This window comes from Aulonocara sp. 'chitande type north' Nkhata Bay, linkage group LG23 (assembly GCF_057382095.1).
Source record: "Aulonocara sp. 'chitande type north' Nkhata Bay isolate Kocher_YH1m ecotype deep benthic linkage group LG23, A_spYH_male_GT1.1, whole genome shotgun sequence".
Taxonomy (NCBI): domain Eukaryota; kingdom Metazoa; phylum Chordata; class Actinopteri; order Cichliformes; family Cichlidae; genus Aulonocara; species Aulonocara sp. 'chitande type north' Nkhata Bay.
In genome coordinates, this window is record NC_141365.1 from 4,135,370 (window position 1) to 4,147,887 (window position 12,518).

Below are 12,518 nucleotides of genomic sequence, written 5' to 3' on the forward strand. Positions count from 1 at the left end.
ATTTGACAGCGAAGCCACATAAATGTAAAGGCCAAACAGCGCACAAAGCATCAGTGAGGACCGTGGACCGACCCGATCGACCAGCAAACTGACAAATCGTGATGCACTTTGCTGGCAGACGTGACAGGGACGCCTGGCTTGGTGACAGACACCTTTACAAGGCTGGTGAACGACGTGGCTCCGGAGGTTGGCCAAGAGCGCTGAAGCCTCGGCATGGGATCAGGAGGTGCTTCAAAGCTAGACAAGAGGTGGCTCTGTTTGGGGAGGCAGCAGTAAATACTGGCAGAGTGATGTAGCCAGTCCAGAGGTTTGGGACTGACGAGCACGAAGTACCGCACCCTCAGAGAAAGCCTTTAATGTGTCTGGTATACTTCTCCATAGAATCAGGTTCTTATTTTCAACAACTAAACAAAATAATCTTACAAAGTACTTTAAATGTTATAAATCAGTGGCTATTTAAAAAGCTTTAGAGCCCACACCTCTGTAGGTAGAGACTACTTTTGAGCGCTTGTGTTTTTGTATGCGTGTTTGTTTGAGTCCACTCGTGAGAATAACCAGCGTATATAAATCTGCCATTAAAAATAAACATTTCGATTTAGTGCAGAAGTTGCGTTTCCCTCCTTAAACAATAGGCCTCAGTTTGTCTGTGTGCCCACTGAAGTCGTATCAAAACACAGCAGAAGTCCCTGTGAAACTTCACTGAAATCAGATCCATTTCGTCAAACATCAGCCTGAACCTCTACTTGTTGTAATAGTGCAATAAATCTGTGGTGTTGAGAATGTCTGGCTCAAGAAGGTAACTTTAGACAAACATCACTCGATTTGAAGGCTTTATTTCAATGTTGAAATGTTTTGCACGCATTCCAAGAGGAAAACAAAAGACAGATTCATGTCAGACGTTTTCCTGTTTTCTGAGCAAAATAACATTTGACAGAACTTTACAGGATCAAGCTTCTCTTTATATCATGACACAATATCAAGTTACAAAAAGTTATCAAATTATGGGGACTAGAAAAGTTACATTGTAATTACTTGCAGATTTTGTACAATAAGTTTGTATATTTGATTATTACTCATCTTTAACACCAACACATTGTGCATATTTAGATACTGAAACTATGTTAAGACTAAAATAGTTGAACTACTTTAGAGTGAGTTACTTGGCATGTACTTGTTTTATAAAGCAGACAATGATTACGTAATTAGAAAGTTGACTTCCTGACTTCAAAAAGAGGAAAAAATGTGCTGGGAGTCATGAGAAACAAAGTAAAATATAACTAAACTATTAGAGTCCTCTGGTTACTTTTTATAACTACTGTAACTACCAAAACAGTAACAGCTATGGTGACTGAAATTGTCACTGCTGAGAAAAACGAATAAGCTTGTGACTGGTTAAGTGGTTGATGGAGGAGAGATTTGTCCTGTGACATTTAGATAGCAGGTCAGCATTTGACAGAAATAAAACAAAAAGACATGAAAGTACAGATCTGTCCTCCCCTATCAGCAGTTTGGTGGTAATGTATTGTAACTTTGTTTCTCTTAGTAGAAACACAGCATCGTTTAAATACCACAACCTGGGTATTGTTGCTGTCTCTACCTTTATGGCCCCATTGTACCCACCTGCTGATGGCTGCTTCCAGCAGGGTAATATGCCACTAAGCTCAAATCATCCCAAACTAGTACTCAAATGGTCTGCACAGTTATCAAGTCTCAGTCCAATAGAGAACCCTTTGGATGTGGTGGAGCAGGAGATTTACATCACAGATGTGCTGCTGACAAACCGTCGCAACTGTGAGACGCTGCCATGTCAATATGGACCTGACCACAAAGAATTCAAGCAGTTCTTAAAGTGAAAAAGGGTCCCACCCAGTACTATGAAGGTGGCCAGTGAGTATATCATTAGCATGCTCAAGAATTTCTAAAGGGATGTGCTCTGATAAGTTACCGTACCTTTGTCAACAGGCAGTGATGCCTAACGGTAATCTCCTCTTACTACTTTAAATTTACTTTAAAAATAAATGTAACCGACTGTTATGCATTTCCAAACATTTGAGTTAAACGTCATGGTAACAGGCTCACAACATCAACAGCAACATGCTGATATATAACACAGATAATGAACCGTACTCAACATTTTGCTTGGCAAGCTACCGCACAGCAGAGCAAAATGGTAATTGGTCGTTTTTATAAAGCAAATTAATTGTATTGAGTGATAACGGTGCAAGAGGAAATCATAAAGGAAACATTAACATCTGGTCCAAATTTCATGGCTTTAACTGTTTTCTAGACATTTTATTGAAAACTACAGTAAATCTCATGGTGGCACTAAAGTAAAAGTCAGAAGATTAACAGGTTAGGGTTAGTGTAAATAATAAAAAAATGTCTGCCAAAAAATATTCAGGACAATTAATGAGGGAATGTGTGTGTGTGTGTGTGTGTGTTAGTCCCCGTAGGGGGATTACTCCTCGGCATTTAACCCATTCACCCAGTGGGCAGCCACCACCAGTGCAGCACCCGGGGAGCAGTGTGTGAGGACGGTACCTTGCTGAGAGGTACTTCAGGGTAGCCATTCAATGGATTCAAACCCCCGACCTTCCGATCATGGGGCAACCACTTTACTCACTGAGTATCCCTGGAATACAGATAATGTGGGAAAACTTTGGGCTGCTGGTGAAGGGAAAGTCGGGGAGTATCACCAAAGTTATTTATTTTCTGGAAACGTGTATCTGTTCATTTCAGTGCGATCAGTTCAACACTTTTAGCTATAGTTCACCGTGTGGATTAAATCAATGTAAATTAAAGCTAAGTAAGTAATCACCCCTTTCCAGAACAGCCACATAATATGCTGCCCTTTAGTCTCAGTGATCCCTGCTGTGCCAGTGGCCTCTTCAATATGGGCCGAAAGGCTGTTGGTACAAAACTCACAGTACTTCTTCAGTCCTCTTCAGCCAGCACCCAATATTTACAAGCAAGCCCAGATCTGTGAGAGAATTCGATTGAACACAGATGGCAGGAAATTCCTTGGAAATGACAGTGGCCAAACTCAACCACACAACATGAGAGTATCTCCATGCAGCAGGGGCATCGAGGACCTTCTGACAGATAATATCTCTTCTTCTCGCCCGGCACCGCTCCGTGCCATTGGTTACAGTTTGACAAAAGAAAAGATTTATGTGACGTCTGTAAAACAAGTAATCAGTTTTCAGCAATTATTGTATACTTTTAATGGTTTCGAGCCAGCAGTGGGGGAGAAATAAATGAATAGTTAGGAAAAGGTTTGGAGGAAAACTCCCTTGATGGTCGGTGGTCCAACTGAGAGGTTGAATTTAAGTGTTGGTAATTAGATCACATTTGGATGGAGCAACATTTGAAAATGATTATTCTGTTACCTACACACAGTGCACATAACCTTCTGTTATTCTCAGAGGGGATGCTAGTTGTTTAAAACAAGGGCCAAACCAGATGTTTTGGGAAGCAAAAGAGGAATCCGATTTCACTTCCTACTTCTTTCTTACTTTTTGTTGTTGTAGCGCAGGAAGAATAATGGAATGTTGCTTTGTGAAAAGGATATGTTCAAAGCATGCATAGTAATTGCTTTGGCTTTTGAAGTCTTTGGTTAAAGCTGGGGTCACTGCTCCTCCACAGTGTCCAGAATGAATATTAGCTATAGTCAAGATGACTGGGCTTCAAGTCAGCCTGAAAATGCAGGAAAAGGAGCTTTTTTTAAAAGTGTGTAATTTGCTTTGACAGCAGAAACTAAGAGCCAGGGCTTTATTTGCGATTTGATTACTGTAGCAAGCTGATACACTGACTAATAAAAAGATCATTTATGAGAGCACCCAGCTGTGGTTAATTAATGAATTAACTTTGGCTCAAAGTGTTTATTTTGCACACACAAATACAAAATCGCTAATAATCTGTAACACTAAGGAAATGTGCTATTGCACAGCAGTCTCCCACCAAAGGGCCATAATAATGACCATAACCTGGCCTGGGGACCTCCTCCTCGTAGACCCAGAGGGCACCACAGAACTGGGGTTTTCATAAATATACAGAATAAATAAGAGCGGGGCCCAGGTTCTCCACTGAGCAAACCTGTGTTGAATTTCAAACCACACATACCTAAGGAAGTCAGCAATACCGTTCTTTTATTGTGTGGGGAGTCCTCATTCACCAATGGCTTTGGCATTGAAGACCACCCCCCTCACACCACACACACACACACAGACTCGCAAAACAGAGAGCACACAGAGGCAGGAGCACGCTCTCTAAGTAACTTGAGATGGACAGTCTACCAGACATTATATATCACCGAAACATCAAACAAATTTCCACAGTGAGGAGGATGAGGGGGCTGCAGTTCAATCAAGCCCTCATCTACAAACTCAGGAAGAGCCCACTGTTAGCCACCACATGAGAAGTGATGGCGTGACTCCTGAGCCCCCGCGGTTACAGGGACTAAGGCACAGTGGGGCCCGTTAAAGCCAAAAATGGCACCAAGTGACACCTATGGAAACACATTTAATCTTGTGCGGTGTGAGGTCAATACGCAGGTATTTACACAGACAGGAGCCCTGCGTATTGGAACAGACAGGGCCACCATCAAAGAGCTTTACGAGCAAATATATTCTCACTGCGTAAGCATTTTAGATGTCCAAGCATGAAGGCCTACAGTGTTTTTCCTTCTCTTGTTTAATGGCTGTAATAAGATTCCTTTTGTTATGATTACTGCTCTCGCTGCGTCCCTTCACCGTGTGAGTCAGACGACGGTTAGAAGCAAAGCGAGATGTGACTTTTGTGAAATTATTTGGGAGTTGCGACCGATAACTCCAACTGAATGTGGGTCAGTCCAAAAACGTCATAAATAACAATAAATAAATAAATCAGAACAATGCACTTTTTTATTCTCTAACTGAGATTATTCCCAACTATATGTTCTACATTCTGTTTTAAACAACTTTGTATTGATTTTATATATTAGCTTAGAGATGTGATTTTTCTATGTCATGTATTTCATAGTTTTCTTTTTCCAACTCTTTCACATCCCTTAAAACCATCAGAGACATTTGATCTGCCCCAGATTCATTCACAAGTACTGACCACAAGCATACAGTCAGGATCATGAAGAACTACATGTACTGTATCTTCACCGACAATAAGAACAACGAGTCCCGCAACAGATGGTATGAATCCCACAGAGCCCTGCTCTCAACATCATGAAGGCAGCCTGGAATTACACGAGGAGCCTGAACTGAGACGGCCTGAATCCAAAGAAAAACAACAGCTTGTAGAGGCTTAGAGAAACAAATACATCCAGATTTGAGATTTCGGATATCGTAGCGCAAACGTTTTCTTTTTGTTGTGGAAGAACAGCAAAGAAGAACAAGACAGCTTTTTTCCATCTTATCAGGTTGCGACTTTAAATTGATTCTGTTAAAAGCGCAGAGAAAGAAAACGTGGCTTATTTGGTCCTTTTAAATATAGTACGCAGGCTTATAGACGATGGGTTATTTTAAACACGATAAATACTGAATGAACAGCATATCCATTCACAGAGTTTCACGAAATTATAAAATAAGGAAACGCTTCAGTACTCCAGAAATATTTCAAACACCAGCATAGTCTGGTACATATTACATTTATGCACTAAAGATCTGGATATATGTTTAAGGTTTGCTCTGAAGAATAACTGGGACGATACAGCTCCCTGACAGATAGAAATCTAAACTAAAATACCTAATAAAAATATTATGTACAAATATTTATGTATAGAGTCAGTGAACATATAAAAGAGAGTTAAACACTTGACACTATGACCCTAAATAACTTCTAAAAAGGCAGAAAATACCAAGCTGGCCCTGAATGTTGAGTTAATTGTAAATGAACTTGAAACAGATGAACTGAAAAGTAAAAAGTGAAGGATGTCGACTTCCTTGGTCTTTGGTGAGAAGGAGCTTAATTAGATGATAAAGAGCAGAAATAAAGAAATCATTCTTCATTTGGATCCTGGCTTATGCCGTGAGGTTTGTTTGGCCGGGCTTGGCCGAGAGTGTAAGCGTCTGAATAGAGAGGGACTCTCGAAGGACTCTGGCCCGTACCATGTGTCAAGCCTTTCACATAACCTGGCATTCATTGTGAAGCTCTTTTATGAACCATAAAAAATATTCATTTCGCCCCTGACCTGTTTTCCAATAGAGTCTCCAAACCCATAAAATGGTTTGCTTTTAATTTATTTTTATTTGAAGAACTTTGAAATGCAAATGTTTGTTTCCTTGCACGTAAAAATTGAGAGAAGCCATCTTGAAACAGAAATTTGATGTGAAATATGAATTCTAGCCATTTTACATCATTCCTAACATAAACATGCAGGTTCTCAGCTCAAGTCTTTCGGTGCTGTTAAATGAGTGTACTTTGGCAGGCTGCAGTGTACATATGCCGATGCTTCGCCCGTCTCGCCGGGCTCCTTCAAGGCTCGGAGCTCTTGAGGGTTGCATGAGACTGGCATCTTTACAGTGGCCTAGATTGGCCGTATTTTCGTGTCAAATGACAAACTGGCCCTGTAAAAGTGGATGCTGCGGTAACCTATGCATTTACATTTACAGCCAAGGCTATCAAGGGTATGGCTAACAAGTACTGTTGACTTTAGTTAAAGTGCGGTTTGGTGGGCTATACGTTAAACATTTTTAATTGCAGCCCTTAAACTAAAGCACATCATTGCACAAGTTTCATTTACAATAAAATCATTCAGTTTATAGATAGTGTTAAAATTCCAACTATATCTATAAAAGTATCATTCATATGAACAATTGTAAAAGATTTATTATCCCCAGTGTGTCCTATCATTTTAAAAGTATAAAAATCAACAGACAAACACTGGCAACTTATGTTGGATGCAAGTTCTGCAGCACCGTCACACTGCATGGACATAGGAGTACCATGGCAATCAAAACAGCACAGATCAGGGGCAGAACCATGGGAGGGACAAAGGTTTGGCCAACCCACAACACCAGTAGGAATGGGTATCGTTTAGGTTTTATCTGATACCAGTACCACACCAGTACTTTTGAAACGGTGCCGGTGCTTAAACGGTGCTCGAACCGGTGCTTAAAGAATGGAGAACAAACTTTGTCCAAAAACTTCTCATGTTCAGCTGTTTTTTGTAAAAAGATAACAATGTTAGCCTTTTCTGCAGCTATGGGGCATATATGGCATCACTCTTGGCTGGAAGCTTAAACAATGGAAAAAAAACACAAACTTTGTCCAAAAACCTCTCATGTTTAACTGTTTTCCACTTTTTCTTTGGTCATTTTAGCCTTTTTGGCCAGGGTGAAGGGAGTATCTGCCATCAAACAAGAAGACAGCCGCATGTAGCTATGATGATGTTTGCTAGTTCACCTTACATGCATTAATGTAACAACGTGGTTAGCCTACTCAACGTAAATTACACACGAACAACATTAAGCTACTCACGCAGAGAAGAACGGCTGCTGCTGCATCATCATCCTCATCATTTCTGCTACACTGGCAGGGCTAGGGGCCAGGACTCTCCTCTTCGTGTTTTTGGGGGATGTTGCTAACTCCGGGTCCGATAACAGGCACCACACCCGCAGTAGATGTGCACGGTGTGAGGTCTGGCAGCAAGCTATCAAATACGGTGCATTTCTCGGCTTTAAAAAAAAAAACGCTATGCGTCGCCAGGTGTTTCATCGGATTCGAGGAGTTACCTCCTTTGACAGTATCACAGTATCAGCTTAAAGCACTTGTTGCTGCTGAGTTTGCATCTTTTGCTGTGAAGTACAGCCAGACTTTGACCGCTTTGCCTTGGACATTTTTAATCTGTAGCTCTGCTCTAACAGAACGTACGTACCTGGACCCGCCTACTATCCTTGGAAAGGTAAAATGATTGGCTGGAATCCAAAGTGTCTGACATCTCAAGGAAAAAAAGCACCAAAATAAAGCACTGAAATGTGCGCTGCTTTTCGGTCTGGTTACTACCGTTTATGCCAGAACCGGTGCCATTATACTGGTACCCATCCCTAAAAACCAGTGCTACTCAAATACTCACAGAACTATTTTTCTAGAAGAAGGTTGCTGATCGCACATGGCCACATTTTCAGTGCAACCACCTATTTAAACACAGCTTTATCAACAATACAAATGACTACAAAACTGTTCCACTTTTTTGCAGCCATGTCTGCAAATTTGACGATTTGGCTTACGGAAAAATCCCCACACAAAAAACTGAAAATAATTGATGAGACATCAGTTTTAGTGCCACCCCAATGTTAGCAATAGCCTCGGCCTGGCCACAGCTGCATAGAAATGAATGAGCAATAAACTTGAATCGTTTATCACATACAATTACTGAGAAAACCACACATATTTAGTTTCATTTCACAATACATTCTGTAACAATGTCGTTTTAAATACTCATAAAAACAGAGCAGTTTCTCAATGATGCCGAGTTATAGCACAAGTAGTTCTATTTATTTCAATGGGAAGTGCGCTTGGCAGGAAAACTAAGACTTTCTTAGAAACTTGGGAAGTGTGAGGGGTTGGGGAGTTGTTGGTGGTTACTACAATGAAATCTGATTCTCGACAAAAGGCCATGATTTATGATTATCACTTCTACCTGTATCATCTGATAAAAATGCTCTTTTTCTTTCATCTACTGGCAGGAAACACTGATGACGCAACCGCCAACGACCTTAATCACAATTCAAGCCAAACAGTTAAAATCTTGGCTGTTCCGTTTATGGTTGTCAGTGTAAATTGTTAGTTAGCGATTTTTCAAGTCCTGTATCATTTTACGTACAAATCCTGAAAAGCCTGTTGCACAGTAGGTCTCTGTGTTCCTCTGCAGAACAGCAAACACACTGTCAAACTCCATGGAGCCGAGCGGAGCGCACCGGGCTGTGTAATGCCATGGAACAAGCAGCAGGTATTTGTTAGTTAATCAGTGTTTGAATTAAGCTAGAGGCCGAGGTTGTGCTCGGGAGCAGCGGGGATGTTTTGACTAAGCCATCTCTGCGAGGGCCCGGTCATGGAGACTCGGAGCATTTGTAAAAGATTAGCGGCCCAGTCCTGATGTACTGAGCTCAGGTCATGCAAAGTGCAGGGCTCGGACGTGAGGCGAGCTCCAACCTATCTCTCACATCTGCCGCCCTCACAGAGCATATCTGCTAGTCGTGGTACATGAAACACTGAATAATGTGATTAAAGGTTTTGCAGTGAGGTTTGGAGCTCACTGAGGGGAGATCAGAAGAAGTTATTCCTTGGGAAAGATTTCCCAGGTTTATAGACACTCGGGACATACAGTATATGCAACAGTTGCCCAATCTGTGTACATTCTACCTTCTATGTGTCATGAAAGTGTGCTATCAGACGTGCACGCTTCCAGTCAGAGTATCCATGTTGAAGAAAAGTTGAGGGAAAGGAACAACAATGGTGCACATGCTCTCAGCCGATCATTAGCCAAAAGACTAAATGAAAACCAACTGTGTAGGAACAATAAAATAATTTGTCATGGGAGAAGGGTGCAGATAAATTCTGCAAAGCATTTTCCAATTGGCTCAGGCTGCAGGACACTGGGCCAAGTGCTCAGCACCTGGCTGTCATGGCTCTGACGCTGCCTAATTCATTTCAACTCTCAAACACAAGCCTATTAGATGAAGAGCCGATACGAGCTGAAAGTGCCTGATTAGGCTTTTTATCGGTATTGGCCAACATGTGCTGTGAGCTGACTTTTTAAGGGCAAAAGTTAGATAAACAGAAAGAAGAGACTGGAAAAATCTTGCTCTTCTCTCCTTTCTTCACTCACTCTATCAGTTCAGTAAATCTCTGACTCAGCTTTGGTGAGGACATTCTGGGGAAAAAGCCAGCTACTCATCCTAAATATTCTTGCCTAAAATCCCGGGTGATATATAAGAAACATTTCCTGCAATGGGTAGCTTTTTTTGGTTACTGTAGCCATGGGAATTTCCAAGTGTCTTGTCTATGTGGATCCAAGCATCTCAGCGTATCGATTTCAAGGTGAATGAAGCTCTTCTTGATGGGCTTTGGCTTTGTCGTAAAGGTTTAAAGCTAAACACCAGGAGAAAAGACGCACATGTCAAGCCAGTTGGATGGTTAGGAGCTGGTTCCTATTAACCTTCCTTTTCAAAACAGCTGGCCACCAGCACATCATTATTATCTATTATGCTTTTCGTTTATATAGCTTGTTGCAGACAGTAGACAACTATACCTGTAAATCATGCAAAGTTACTCAAAAATAAAAATACAAGGATGTAATTTAGCATAATTTAAATGCATCAACATGTGGATTTCTAAAGGAAAGTTTATAATCACATCCAGTCTTTGGAAATGCACAAAACCATCCCCTGTCCTAAAGTATTACATGATCATAACATCTTTTTGGTGATTGATACACTTGCTGAAAAATTAGCACTGGCTCAGCATTTATTTTGCCAAGTATTAACATTTCTTATTTTTAAAAACTAAGTTGTGTGTCCTGTTTGGGAAACATTCAACATGACCTGTGTTGCAACAGACTTCATCCTCAAGCCAAACAAAAAGAACACATTTTGGACCACAGTGTACTAACCTCTTGACTACAGTTTTCAAATGGATCTCTGCTCCAGTTAGCTGGCAAAAAGTGCATATTTTATTAACTTTTCAAGTTCAACTTTCATGTTCAGAGTTCAACTTGTCCATCGTGTAGCTTCGCTTGGACTCCGGCATTAACACACTTACAAACACACACTTACAAAAGCACAAATCAGCTCGCTCCTGAAACGGCCAACAACGAGCCCCATAAGAGATCATAAGTGTACGACATGATGTTTGTGTTAAGCAGTGTATTATAGGAGCTGACTTCTGGGTCTTGGGGGGAATGTTAAGCATGTTAATGAAGAGTGCATACTGAAGGTATTACTCAGTGCAATGTGGACCCATTTAACACACTTTCTACAAACGGAGAAAAGGAGCCCTACTCTTAATCTTGGCAGCAATAAATCAAAAGGTAGAACTCGATGTCTTCGACGATGCTTGCGGAAAGCTGTTTTTCCTATTCAGAATTTCATCAAATAATATTAAAAAACAGAAAGAAAATTGCTCATATTCCTTAAAATGGAATTTAAAACTAACAACCTAAAAGACACAGAAGCCAGAAGATAGCAGATGTCTCTACTGTTTCCAGTGGAAACTTGTGGACAGAGCAGCCAGCACATCTGTGAGATGTGGTTTTTGTGTCTAGAGGGTAAAATCAGGCTGAGATGCCTAGAAGACAATGACATCAGTACATCAGTACAGCAGCTATAAGTCAGAGTAGCTTTAAATGTCTTCAACTCCTGGCTTGGCAACTAGTCAGGCAAACATAGACCTTGACGTGACAGGTAAAAAGAGGAGAGCAAATAAGCAACGCTTGGTTATGCTAAACAAAAAAAAAGGGGAAAAACCACGAGGAATATAAATCAGCTGTGCTCACTCTTCCAAAGAGATGCACTGATCTGATAAGTGGATCAGACATCGGTCCAATTATGACTCAGAAAGTCAGATCGGGAATTGGTAACAAAAGGCTGATCTAGTGTACGGAGCCAATCTATTAAACTCAAGCTAACAGAACAAATATCAGACGATTGGATGGTATTTTTATTCAGCAGTGAAGAACAGCAGAATAGCTACGCTGTTCGGCCTCTTTGTTCAAGCTGTCATATATCTGTGAAGCGCTCCGTCCTCCCCATGTCATCGTGTAAATAAAGAAGACTTAAACTTGAAAACTTCATCTACCCAGATTTATTTTTCACTTGCAACGACTTTTTCTTTACTTGTTTGCAGCTAAATGTGAGTTCACAAAAAACCATGAAAACCTCCACAGACAGACTTGTCTGCTTATGTTGGGGAGCTTTTAGTGCAGTTACGGTAATATAATCCATAACACACTGAACATTATCTTCACTCTCACCTGTGTCTTATCTGCTGTGTGTGAGGAGGTGCACCGAAGGTGAAAGTGAGAGCAGAGACAGCAGTAAACATACAGTAAACACTCAAACGCACTAATGTAAATACTTTTTACTGTTTTTCACTTGTAATATTACTTATTAACACTAATCCACTGTTTCTGTATATCTATTCATTGATTTGCTACCTTTTCTTATAAAAAGTAACAAAACAGTGTTTAAAATGAGGTTTCCTTGCACATAAAATCTGATTATGAATGAGAATTTCTACACTGGTGTCAGATCAATAAAAAGCCAAGGCATCTGCACTGGTATCCGAAATGTTGGATCTGTATCCCCGTTCTTCCCCACAAAATGCCAGATCCTTGTTGTACTTTGATAACTTTTAGGGTGAGAAGCTAAGTGGAGAAATGCATGAACAGTTAGAGTTAATGTTTGCTTTTAACAAACCACTATTAAAATATTACAAGCAAAAAGTGTAATATAGTGTTTTCAGTACTGCAGGGGAAGTTCTCATGCAAAAGATATTCCCACGCATAAAAAAAGCCCTCTGCAGCACCA

General features: G+C 40.7%; 1 protein-coding gene across 4 annotated transcripts in view; it reads right to left on the bottom strand.

Annotated features, from left to right (window-relative positions):
- glis1b (GLIS family zinc finger 1b) overlaps positions 1–12,518 on the bottom strand; it is an 84,205-nt gene that overhangs the window by 58,870 nt on the left and 12,817 nt on the right. Inside the window, exon 1 of one of the 4 annotated variants that reach the window (XM_086284310.1) lies at positions 7,471–7,615. The exons of the other annotated variants lie outside the window; for them this stretch is intronic. The gene's annotated coding sequence lies outside the window, so the exon portion shown is untranslated. Of the gene's footprint in view, positions 1–7,470; positions 7,616–12,518 lie in introns of those variants that run through there. 4 annotated transcript variants of the gene reach the window in all.